This window comes from Saccopteryx bilineata, chromosome 6, assembly GCF_036850765.1.
Source record: "Saccopteryx bilineata isolate mSacBil1 chromosome 6, mSacBil1_pri_phased_curated, whole genome shotgun sequence".
In the NCBI taxonomy this organism is placed as follows: domain Eukaryota; kingdom Metazoa; phylum Chordata; class Mammalia; order Chiroptera; family Emballonuridae; genus Saccopteryx; species Saccopteryx bilineata.
This window is the reverse complement of record NC_089495.1, coordinates 33,000,138-33,012,498: the sequence shown is the minus strand read 5'-3', so window position 1 is coordinate 33,012,498 and position 12,361 is coordinate 33,000,138. Positions and strand designations below refer to the sequence as shown.

The following is a 12,361-nucleotide window of genomic DNA, read 5'->3' as shown; positions in this document are numbered from 1 at the left end:
GCCTGCACCTCCCTGCCAAAGCTTTCCTGATGCTCCTATCAGTGACCGGCTGCCAGGAGGACCTGGTGTCCCAGTGGGAAGAGCTCGGGGTTGGGGCAGCTGCTAGACTTCCGCCTCTACAAGTCTCCAATGCTCTGTGCACCTCTGCACCAGGCCTGGGTGCTCTCTGGCCTTCACTGTCCCCATCTGTGAGAGTCCGAGGCTGAGGGCGCCGGACATGGAGCCTCGGCCCCAGGCCTGATGTGGATCAGCTGGGCGCTGTTTTAAGGGTCCTATTGCAGCCCCTTCTGTGAGACTAAGCGGGCTACTTCTCTTTGAGTCTGGTCTCTCCTTTTCTCTCTCTCCCTTTTCTCTCACCCCATTCTGTCCCCTCACTCTTTCTGACGTGGTTCAGTGTGGCATGGGAGCCCCCCAGGGCGACCAGGCTCCCCGGAGGGGTTGACCTTTGCCTTCAGCACCCCCTGCTGTCTGCTGAGGACCACTTTCCTTCGTCAGCCGAGGAAGGAGCCCGCTGCGTGGGGGAGCGGGCCGGGGACCCCACCTCCAGCCCTCCTGCGCCTCTCTACCCAGTCGGCACAGACACAGCAGAGGCCTGCGCTGTGGTGGAGCCAGCAGGCCAGGCTCCGCTAGTCCCTCCTTTCACCCAGTCCACGTGCAGCTGAGTCGTCCTCTCTTCTGGTTTTTTGTTTTGTTTTGTTTTTGAGGGTTTTTTGCTTTTTGAGAGAAAGAGTGGCAGGCGGAGAGAGAGACAAGAATATCGAACTGCTCCTGTATGTGCCCTGACCAGTGTCTTCTCTTCTTTAAAATCAGCAAGTTGGGTTAGATCCCTAAGGTTCCTTACAGACCCTGAAAAACAATTTTTAATTCTGTGAACCAGCTTCCCCCTGTTCCTAATATGTCACCCTGAGCAGCCGCATTGTGCTGTTTATGCTCCCTAAGCTCCTAGCTTAATGGCCATCGCTGGCCACTCACACACGTGCTCCTCTGTGGGCACTTGTGGAGCGGGCGTGGGTCGTGAGTGGGTAGGTTCTAGGTGGGGCTGGGCACAGGGCTCCCTTCCACCAGGTGGAGCCTGCTCACGCCGAGCCCCTCACATATCTCCCTCCACGGCCTGTGGCCCCTGAAACTTGCCATCTCGCGCCCCTGGGTGCAGGGCTCATCTCCTGTCAATCATGTCCTGTCGTCTTTCTCTTCTGCCTCTGACCTCATCTGGACCTGTAGTCCGCCCATTCTCTCCCCCTGCCTGTCTCCACTGCCTCCTCCTCGGCCAGGTGTCCAGGATCCACCAGCCTCCACAGATGCATGTCGAAGGAGACTCCTAGCCCTCCCCGCCCGCATCTCATGGCTGTGTGCGAGGGCATGTGTGTGCGTGCACGGGGGCTTGTCTCTGGCTCCCAGTGGAGGCTGCACGCGTGCACTGCTCCGTCCTCACGTGCAGCATAAAGGGCTCCAAGACCGCTCCACTCCCGCTGTCCTCGGGGCACTGGCTGGAGCGTAGCAGAGACTGCGGGCTAGACCCGCTCGCTCTCACAGAGGACAGGGGAGGGGGGAAGGGAAATGCTGCCAACTTGGGGAAATCCAACTGAGAAAGCACGGCTCCCGTCTGTGTGATAACCCACCACTTGGTTGGGTTTCTTAACAGCCTGGTGATCAAGTCAGATCCGCAATGTTTGGGTCTTTTTTGGGCCCCAGTTATGTATCTACAGGATGACGGGCCCATAGAAATACGTGACTAAAAACAAGGCATTAGAGCAATTAAAAATCTGTTAAGAGGGTAGATCCCACATTAAGTATTCTTACCACAATAAATTTTTTTTAAAAGAAAAAAGTATAGTTACAGACCCAGGCATTTAAGAATGCCTCCCGCGGCCACAGGCCTCGCAGACCCGGTCAGCCACGGCACTGACCCCAGTGTGGGGCTGGGCCTCTGCGCTGTGCAAAGGTCTCTGTTTCTGTGGTCAGCTCATCTCGCAAATACTTTTCAAGCACCTTTCACGTGCCAGGTGCTGTCCTAGGCAGGGAAGATAAACCAGTTCTCAAACAGACACCCTCCCCCCCAAACCCCGCAAACTCTGCCTTCATGGAGCTTACCTTCTGCCTGGAGTCAAACAGTAACCTAGTACGTAAGTGAATGATACAAGGTGCTAGCGGGCTGCAGTAAGCGGTGTGGAAAAAAACAGACTCTAGTACGAGTGGTGGGAGTTCTGGGGTGGGGAGATAGGTACGTGGTAGGAATGGGTAGCATTTGAACAAAGGCTCGAAGGAGACAAGGGCGTGACCATAGAAACAAGGGGAAAGAGCATCTAGACAGGCGCATGTTCAGAGGCACTGAGTGGTGAGGGGCCCGAGGGGCTGGGCGGGGGGGTGGGGGCGCGGAGACAGGAGCAGAGCTCACAGGGCCGTGGCAGGCCGGCTAGTACAGGCTATCCTCAGGGTGCTGAGTGTCACTTCGAGTGAGATGGAGGGGCTGCGGGAGGCTTTGGAGCAAAAGAGTAACAGGCTCTAACTTAAGTTTTTAAAGGGTCCTTCTCCCTGTTGATTGTAGACAGTCACAAATGGAACGTTTCTGTGCTCTCTGGCTTCTCTGTCCAATGTCGTCAGCCCCTTCTGAGCCCCTTCCTCCGGCAGGCTTTCTGAGGACACAGGCCATGTGCCCTGCACACACCCTCCCTGCTACACCTGAGCACACACTCAGAAGCAGACTCTCATCCTGGTCCCTTCTGCCTTTCTGGGCAGCAGAATTGGCTTTTGTTTGTTTTTCCTGCCCTCTTCCCTGTCCCAGGAAGACCACCCCACATCTGGGTGCTCTTCTGGCCTGGAGCAAGGGCCACAGACAGGAGCCAGGAGGGGTCAGAGGTAGAAGGCTGGGAGGCAGCAGCCTCCTGCAGTGTGTCTGGCTTTGTCCGGGGCAGCCCAGCCCTCTGCACTGATGGTCATGGTCATACCTGCCTCCTTTGTGCTTTACCTCTTTTCTCTGCGGGTCGGAGCCTCCTTATGAAGCCATGGGGACTAAGGACAGGAATCGGCTACTCTGTGCTCTCAGGGGACTAGAAAACTTAGGTCTGTTTTCCTTCTTGCCTGCTCCTCTTGCCGTATGCACCTGAACGGGCCAGAGCAGAAGGGGCTTAAGTCCAAAGGCCGCTTGCTTCTCCTACACAAGAGGGGACCACCCAGGCCCTTGGGCAATAAATGTGTTAAAAAATGCCTAAAAGCAGGAAAAAATAGCCTGTTTCTAAAAGTAAAACAGATTTCCCCTATGCAAGGAAAAAAATGAACATCTTACACCCACACTTGTCAGCTACATTTGGTTTGATAAATTGAACATATATTAATGTCTACCTAGAAATAAAATGTGTTTTTTATTTCTGTCAACTCTTCATGAATACAACTACGGAATGTGGGTCCTGTCTGAGGCTAGGTTGTCTGTCTACTCCATGTCCAGCTTGCCACTGACATTAATCTAATAGGAGAACCATTGCATCCAGAGAAGCAGAGACCCAGAACCTGAGATGAGGAGAGACTTTGGGGAGGGAGCTTTTCCCCAAAGCAGTACGTATGGTTGCATTTTACCAACACAACCCCAGAGGGGAGACCTCTACACTGAAGGATATGCTAGTGCTAAGGTATGGCAGGGTCACATGAGACTCCTAGAGAGATAGATACTTCTGAAGTGCAACTTAGGGAACTCAGCAGATGTTATGGTCTGGTCCCCCACTTGTGAGATGTTCCTTATGAGAGTGTGCTCAGGCCTTAGTGAGCATTGCTCTCACTTAATAGTAATCCCCACCAGCACTGAGTATGGCCACATACAGCCTCAGATCCAAGCTTGTGGGGATTACTATTGTGGGGGTGTGGGTAGATCGGTAGGGTCCTCTGGAGACTAAAAGGGAGCAGTGAGGCATAGCCCCTAAAGGAAGGCTGCAGAATAAACACAAGGTGCGAGAGGGTGTGCATGCGTTAGTTCTCTTCATGAACATATTTTCATTTAAGTGAAATTTCTTTGAAGTGAACACCATGGAACTTTCAAGGTGCAAAAGTTACAAAGAATACCCAAGAATTAGCTGCGGGTTTCTGTGGCCAGTAGAGCTGTCATTTCCCAGTTCTTATCAAGGATAGGGAGATTCTCAGGAGAGACAGAATGTTCATCTAGCCATATCTGAGGGGCTGTTTAAGATGCATTTCAGTGCTTGTCTAAATGAGGTAACAGACACTGAATATACCCTCCTGTTTAAAACAGCCAAAAAATGGACAAAATATATGAAACAAAAGTTTTCAAGATATTCGATATCTGGTGACAAAGGACAGTGATCAGTGAGACATGAAAATACACAAAGTGAACTCTACTGCTAGTTTCTAGGTCATGACATAAGGAAGATAAATTCGAGATGACTTCACGGATTGAGGAGAAGATGCTGAGAGTCCAGGGAGACTGGGGCAGGTGGAGGTCCCAAGAAAGATCACCAGGGAAGAGACAGCTGCTCAGAGAACTCTGGAGATCTTCAGAGGATCCCCTGCCAGTTTTGGTTGAGTGTTCATCAGCTATTCCCAATAGTCAGACTGGTCTCTCACAGGCATCGCATAGGAAACAAAGAAAGGGTCTGTTTCATAAAAGAAGAAGAACTGGACCTAGATTGGGCAATGCTCCAGCCCTGACTAATCTTCCCTAAAAGTAAAACTCAAAAGATGAAACTATTTCCAAGTAACTTAACTGCATAACACAACAAAGCTTAAGAATATAAGAATTTGAAATATCCAGCACCAAACAAGAAAAAATTCACAATGTCTTACATCCAATTAAAGATTATCAGACATACAAAGAGGCAGGAAGCATGACCTGTAATGAGAAGGGAAATCAAACAATTGAAACTGACCCCAAACTGACACAGATGTCAGAATTAGCCAACAAGAATGGTAGGACAGTTATGATAACTGTATTTCAGATGTTCAAAAAGTTAAGTAGAAACATGAAAGATACTTTTTAAAGACCCTAGCCAGTCTTCTAGAGGTAAAACTATAATACGTAGGATTAAAAATACACTGGGTAGGATTAGACATTAGATATCACAGAAGAAAAGATTAATGGATTTGACTACCTAGCAATAGAAACTCTCCAAAATGGAACGCAGAAAAAAAAGAATTTTTTTTTTAAAATTATTGAGCTATGTAACAATTTCAAGTGACCTTATATTTGTGAAATTAGAGTTCCCAACAGAGAACAGAGTAAAAAAGCATTTAAGAAATAATGGCTGAAATTTTTTCAAATTTTGAAAACTATAAAAATACACAAATCCAAGGAGTTCAATGAACCACATGCACAAGAAATATGAAAGCAACTATGCCAAGGCAAATTTTTTTTGTATTTTTCTGAAGTTGGAAACGGGGAGGCAGTCAGACAGACTTCTGCATACGCCTGACCGGGATCCACCCGGCACGCCCACCAGGGGTTGATGCTCTGTTGCAACCAGAGCCATTCTAGCGCCTGAATCAGAGGTCACAGAGCCATCCTCAGTGCCCGGGCCAACTTTGCTCCAATGGAGCCTTGGCTGCGGGAGGGGAAGAGAGACAGAGAGGAAGGAGAGGGGGAGGGGTGGAGAAGCAGATGGGCGTTTCTCCTGTGTGCCCTGGCCAGGAATCGAGCCAAGGCATATTTTAAACAAACTATTCAAAACCAGTGATAAAGTTTTAAAATATGTATGTGTAACCCAATTATACATACATATATATATGTATGTATATACACCAAATAAGATAGCATGTACAAAGCAACAAATTTAAGTATATTAGATTTCTCATTGGAAACAATACAAATGAGAAGACAGTGGAGCAACGTTTTAAAGTAGACTACATCTTTAAAGAAGAACATCTCTAAAGTAACCTAGAAATTTATACGTAACAAAAATGACTGTCAAAACTGAAGGCAAGTGCCTGACCTGTGGTGGCACAGTGGATAAAGCGTCAACCTGGAAACGCTGAGGTTGCTGGTTCAAAACCCTGGCTTCCTGGGTCAAGGCACATATGGGAGTTGATGCTTCCTGCTTCTCTCTCTCTCTTTCTCTCTCTCTCACTCTCTCTCTGTGTCTTCCCTCTCTATAATAAATAAATAAAATATTTAAAATAAAATAAAAAAAGAATAAAACTCTACAACATTTAAAAAAACAAAAAAAACAAAAACAAAACTGAAGGCAAGTAAAGACTTTTACAAACATACAAAAGCTGGAAGAATTCATCACCAGGAGAGCCATGCTAAAGCAGTATTAAGGGGAGGGAAAAAGCCCTTCAGACCAAAGGGAAAAGGTTAAATACATACTTTACTTTTCTAATTAGAAATCTCTTCAGAAGTCCTGAAAACAAGAAGAAAATGGAGTGAAATATTTACCATGTTAAGAGAAAACAAAACAGCAACCAAGAATTATATATCCTGAAAAATTATTCTTCCAAGGTGAAGGAGAAATAAATACTTCTCAGACAAATAAAAATTGAAGGACTATGTTACCAGCTGATCTACCTTGCAATAAACATTAAAGGAAGCTCTTTAGAGCCTGACCTGTGATGGCACAGTGAATAAAGCATCAACCTGGAACCCTGATGTTGCCGGTTCGAATCCCTGGGCTTGCCTGGTCAAAGCACATACGGGAGTTGATGCTTTCTGCTCCTCCCCCTCCCCTTCTCTCTCTCTCTCTTTCTCTCTCTCTATCTCTCTCTCTCCCCCCTCCTCCCTCTCTAAAATGAATAAATAAAATCTTTTAAAAAATAAAAAATAAATAAATAAACAAAAAGAAGTTCTTTCAAGAGAAGGAATACAATACAAGTCAGAAACTCTGATCTTCATAAAATAAAGAAAACCATCAACAAAGGATTAAGTGAAGATAAAATAAAATCTTTTATTTTTCTAATTTTTAGTTGATCTATAAGTTTGTTCAAAATTATAGCAGCAATGTATTTCATTACATAAGCTTATATAGATATCATATGCATATACATACACACATATATGCTTATGTATGCTTATATATAAGCAAAATGAATGATGACAGCAGACATCTATGACAGAAAGGATAGGAGGGAAGAATTAATATTATTATGTTATTTTAAAATGCTCACACTGCCCAGGAAGTGGTATAGTGTTATCTGAAACTAGACTTGTGTTACTTGTAAATGTATATTGCAAACTCTAGGGCACCTGTTAAATAAGTTTTTTAAAAAAAGAAAAAGAAAAAGAAGCATATCCAATATGCTAAGAAAAAGGAGAAAATTGAATCATATAAAATGCTCAGTTAAAACTACTAAAAGCAGAAAAAGAGTAGAAGACAAAAATAGGAACAAAGAACCAGGGCAACAAATAGAAAAGAGTAACGAATATGGTAGATATTAACCCAACAATATCAACAACCACTTGAGTGTTGATAGTCTAAATGTATCAATTAAAAGAGAGATTGTCAGAGTGAATCAAAAAACACAATCCAAATATATATTGTTTATATGAAACTCACTTTAAAAATAAAGACACATACAAGTTAAAAGCAAATGGATGGAGGAAAATATACCATGCTAACACTAATCAAAAGAAAACAGGAATAGTATTAACAGACAGGGCAGACTTCAACACAAGTAAAGTTAGGGATAAAGAAGGGCATTATGGGTCCTGGCCAGTTGGCTCAGTGGTAGAGCGTCGGCCTGGCATGCAGGAGTCCTGGGTTCGATTGCCGGCCAGGGCACACAGGAGAAGTGCCCATCTGCTTCTCCACCCCTCCCCCTCTCCTTCCTCTCTGTCTCTCTCTTCCCCTCCTGCAGCCGAGGCTTCACTGGAGCAAAGTTGGCCCGGGCTCTGAGGATGGCTCCATGGCCTCTGCCTCAGGCACTAGAATGGCTCTTGTCACAACAGAGCAATGCCCCAGATGGGCAGAGCATCGCCCCCTGGTGGGCATGCCGGGTGGATCCCGGTTGGGCGCATGCAGGAGTCTGTCTGTCTGCCTCCCCATTTCCAATTTCAGAAAAATACAAAAAAAAAAAAAAAAAAGAAGGGCATTATGGAACAATAAAGAAGTCAATTTCTCCTAGAAGACAAAACAGTTAATGTGGATGCACCTAAAAACAGAGCATCAAACCATTTAAGACAAAACCCGATAGAACTGCAAGGGGAAATAGGTGAATCCACTATCATAGTTGAAGGTTTTGGCACCCTTCTTTCAGAAATGGACAGATCCAGCAGACAGAAAATCAGGACATAGTTGAACTCAACACCACCATCAGTCAACCTGATGTGAGTGACACCTGTAACGTACTTCACATAACAACAGCAGAATACACATTCTTCCAACTCACATGGAACATTTACCAAGGTAGACCACATTCTGGGCCACAGTGCACCTTCAGAAATTTAAAAGAATAAGGGTCATACAATAAATCAATATAATTCAACACATTAACAAAGTAAAAAAGAAAAACCATATAATTATCACAACCGATACAGAAAAAATATTTGACAAGTCCAACACCCATTCTGGATTTAAAAAAAAAACAACCCTCAGCAAAATAGGAATAGAAAGGAATTTGTTCAATTTGATACTGGGCATCTACAAAAAATCTAAAGCTAACATTACACTTAATGGTGAAAGACTGAATGCTTTCCCTCTAAGTTCAGTGCCAAGACACTGATATCCATTCTCTCTGCTTCTGTTCAACATTGTGTTAAGGGTGCTAGCCAGTAAAGTAGGACAAATAAGAGAAATAAAAGGCAACCACGTTGGAAGGAAGAAGTAAACTGTTGCTTGTTCACAGACAACATGATCACATGTATAAAAACTCCAGTGGAACCTATAAAAAGTGATTAATAAGTAAGTTTAATAAGGTTGCAAGATACAATTTCAATACAAATATTGATCAATTTACAACCTCTGCAACTTACGACCATTCGACTTTATGACCACAATCGCTAGCCACGACTTCTCCGCGTCTGGCAGCGCAAGCGTTGCCCAGCTGGGCGAATGACAGTGCGGACCAGCTTCCAGCAGCACTACCATCTCCACGTGCACCATTTCAACTGTTATCCCAGACTCGGTACAGAAATTTGTGTTTTGTGTCTTGGATATTTTTCATCAAACCCATCCTAAAATGTCTACCAAGTGGAAATTATCTTTGCAAAAATTAAACCAGTTGTACTGGTAATGCAGTGTTTTACTTAAACCTGATGAATGTAAAAATAAGAAACAAAATGGTGTAGAGATGATACAAATGGCATAAAATGAACAAAGAAAATTATGATATATAACAATGAAAGAAAATTATGATGAAAAATATGGCCTAAAGATTTTTATAACATCATTTCACAGTACTGTACATATAGCCTACTCACAACCAAATCGTGTTACGACCAGTCTGTCAGAACCAATCGTGGTCATAAGTCAAGCACTAGCTGTATATATAAATCAATCTAATTCTATATAATAGCAATGAGCAATTGTGAATTGAGATTGAGATTATAAAAGAACACCATTTACAATAGCATTGATAAAATGGAAATACCTGGAGATTCATTTGTTGAAAGTTGGGAAAAACCTACACATGGAAAACTACAAAACATTTCTGAGAGGAATTCAAGAAGACCTAAATATGACAGAGTAAGAGATACGCATTGTTGACAGGTCAGATGACTTGATATTGTTGTCAGTTCTTTCTAAATGACCTATATATTTGATGCAATCTCAATCAAGATTCCTGTATGCTTTTTTTGTAGAAGTTGACAAAGTAGTTCTAAAATTCATAGGGAAAGGACCCAGAAAATGAACAAAGTTGGACGACTCACACTACCTGATTTCAAGATTTAGTCATCAAGATAGAGAAATCAGAAGAACAGAATAGAGTTCAGAAATAGAACCACATACAGGGGTGGGCAAAAGTAGGTTTCCCACTTCTGTGAGTATACAAAGCACAGTTTAATATTATATTATTGTGTACTAATTATTGTATTACTTATTTTTATTACAACTGGAAACCTACTTTTGCCCACCCCTGTATGTATGAACAACTGATTCTTGACAAAGGCACAGAGGCAATTCAGTGGAGAAAGGACAATGTTTATAAGTGGCACTGGAACAATTGAATATCCATATGCAGAAATGAACTTGGATTCATACTTTGCACATGTACAAAAATTAACTCAAAATGAATCGTAAATTAAGTCTAAAGCCCAATATAAAAACTTATAGAAGTAAATATAAAACTATAAAACCTTAGAGAACTTGGGTAAGGCAAAGATTTCTTAAATACAACCCCAAAAGTGTGACTCATAAAAGAAGAAATTGATAATTTGAACTTCATCAAAACTTCTACTCTTCAAAATATACTGTGAAGAAAATGAAAAGACAAGCCACGGAGTGGGAGAAAATATTAGCAAGTCTGATGTAGGATTTGTATCCAGAAATCTATAAAGAACTCTCAAAACTCAATAATAAGAAAACAAACAGCCCAAGTTTTTGAATGGGCAAATGATTTGAACAGATATTTAACCCATAAGATGTTCAAATGGCAAATAAGTGCATGAAAAAATGCTCAACATCATTAGTCACTAGGAAAGTACAAGTTAAAACTACAAAGAGATTCCACTACAGAAAAGAATACAGTGGAAGAGATTGACCATGGCAAGTGTCGACGAGGATGTGGAAGAACTGGGACTCTCGTATGTTGCTAGTGGGAATATAAAATGGGACAACCACTTTGGAAGACACTTTGGTTGTTTCTTGAAAAGTTAAACATATACCTATCATATAATCCAGCCATTCCACTCCTAGGTACTTCCACAAAGAAAAGAAAGTGTATATTCACACAGGCCAGCAGCTTTATTTGTAATGGCCCCATTTGGAAACCCCAAATATCCATTAGCAGATAAATGGATAAACAAACTGCAGTCTATTCATCCAGCTCAGCAGTAAAAATGCAAAAATCATCAATACATGCAACAATATGGATGATACCCAACTAATTAAGCCGAGTGAAAGAAACCAGACAAAAAGAAGAATATAACTCCATTTATATAAAATTTGAGGAAATACAAACTACAGTATAATGACAGAAAGCAGATCAGTGATTACCTGGGGTGGGGTGGTAAAAACGATTATGAAGAAACCCTTCAGGAATGGGGACTCGCTCTCTTCCTTGTGATGGTTTCATGTGCACCTATGTCAGAACCTATCAAAGTATCTCCTTTAAATATGTGCACGTATTGTATGTCAGCTATTCCTCAATTAAGCCATCTTTAAAAGATATTAATAGCAGAATCTAGTGAAAAGACCACTATCACTGTGTGCCTTAAGCAAGTTACTGAACCTATTATAGTTTCCTAATTATAAAGTAGGAATAAATTGCTTTCCTTGTAGGATAGTTGTGATAATAATTTAAAATAACATGCTAGATGTGTTTTCTACAAAACAGATGCTCAATTGGTAATGCAAATAATTTAATAATGCTTTCAAAATAACACGAAGAAAAATAATCACTGGACTCTAAAATGTCCTGCTTGCATGTATCTGGAGCTATTTCTTTGGAGGTTTTGAAGGCCATTGCCCTTGATTTCCCAATTCCTTAGGTCAGGGTTTCACATACAATGGCCTGGGGTTCATATCATGGTCAGATTTGACTCACTTATTTCTCCTACTCTGCCACCTCTTTGTTCCTAGCGTGGTGAGACCTGGAAGGGGATTCCCTTAGTCTCTGCCACTGCACAGCCATACCCACCAGCCACCTCACCATGGTCTCTTCCTCCTCCTAATTTGAGGACCTGGAACCACATAGACTTGTAGAGCTCAGACAGGAAGAAAACTCTTCCGAGAAGATTAAGAGATACACGTCAATCACGTAGCATGGTTCTTGGCTCATTGAAATATATGTAAATGTTAGTGGTTGTGGTTTTACTAAATATAGATGAGGTCACCAGTTCTTGTTCCCGTGTTTCCCTCACACACCTGGAGAGCTCTGCAGTGGTCACCGGGGCCTGTGGATTCTCAATCTGTTACAGTTACGTGGGAGGAAAAGGTAGACACCGTCCCTGCCCTCAATGACTGTACGTGCACAGTTCATGAACAGCTTAGGGGGGCGCACAGGACAGGTTCAAAGATGGGGGGAGACCAACATGAGGGGAAGTTGGGAAAACATCATGAAAAAAAGAGGACAAAGAGAACCTTTCTTGTTTGTGTGTGTTGTGCATTTGTAACCCCAACCCTTTAGCATGGGACAAGGTGTGTAATTGGACCTCTATTCATAATTTTTAGCTGAACAAGTGAATGAGGATAGCTGGAGACGGTGTTGTCGAAAGTGGGGCAGGGATGGGGAGCAGCAGCTGAGGCCAGCAATTGGGAACGAGGAAGGC

At 43.0% G+C, this 12,361-nt stretch overlaps 1 protein-coding gene across 6 annotated transcripts in view; it reads left to right on the top strand.

The window, feature by feature from the left end:
• ANK1 (ankyrin 1) overlaps nucleotides 1-12,361 on the top strand; it is a 221,982-nt gene that overhangs the window by 188,205 nt on the left and 21,416 nt on the right. The gene's annotated exons all lie outside the window — the stretch shown is intronic.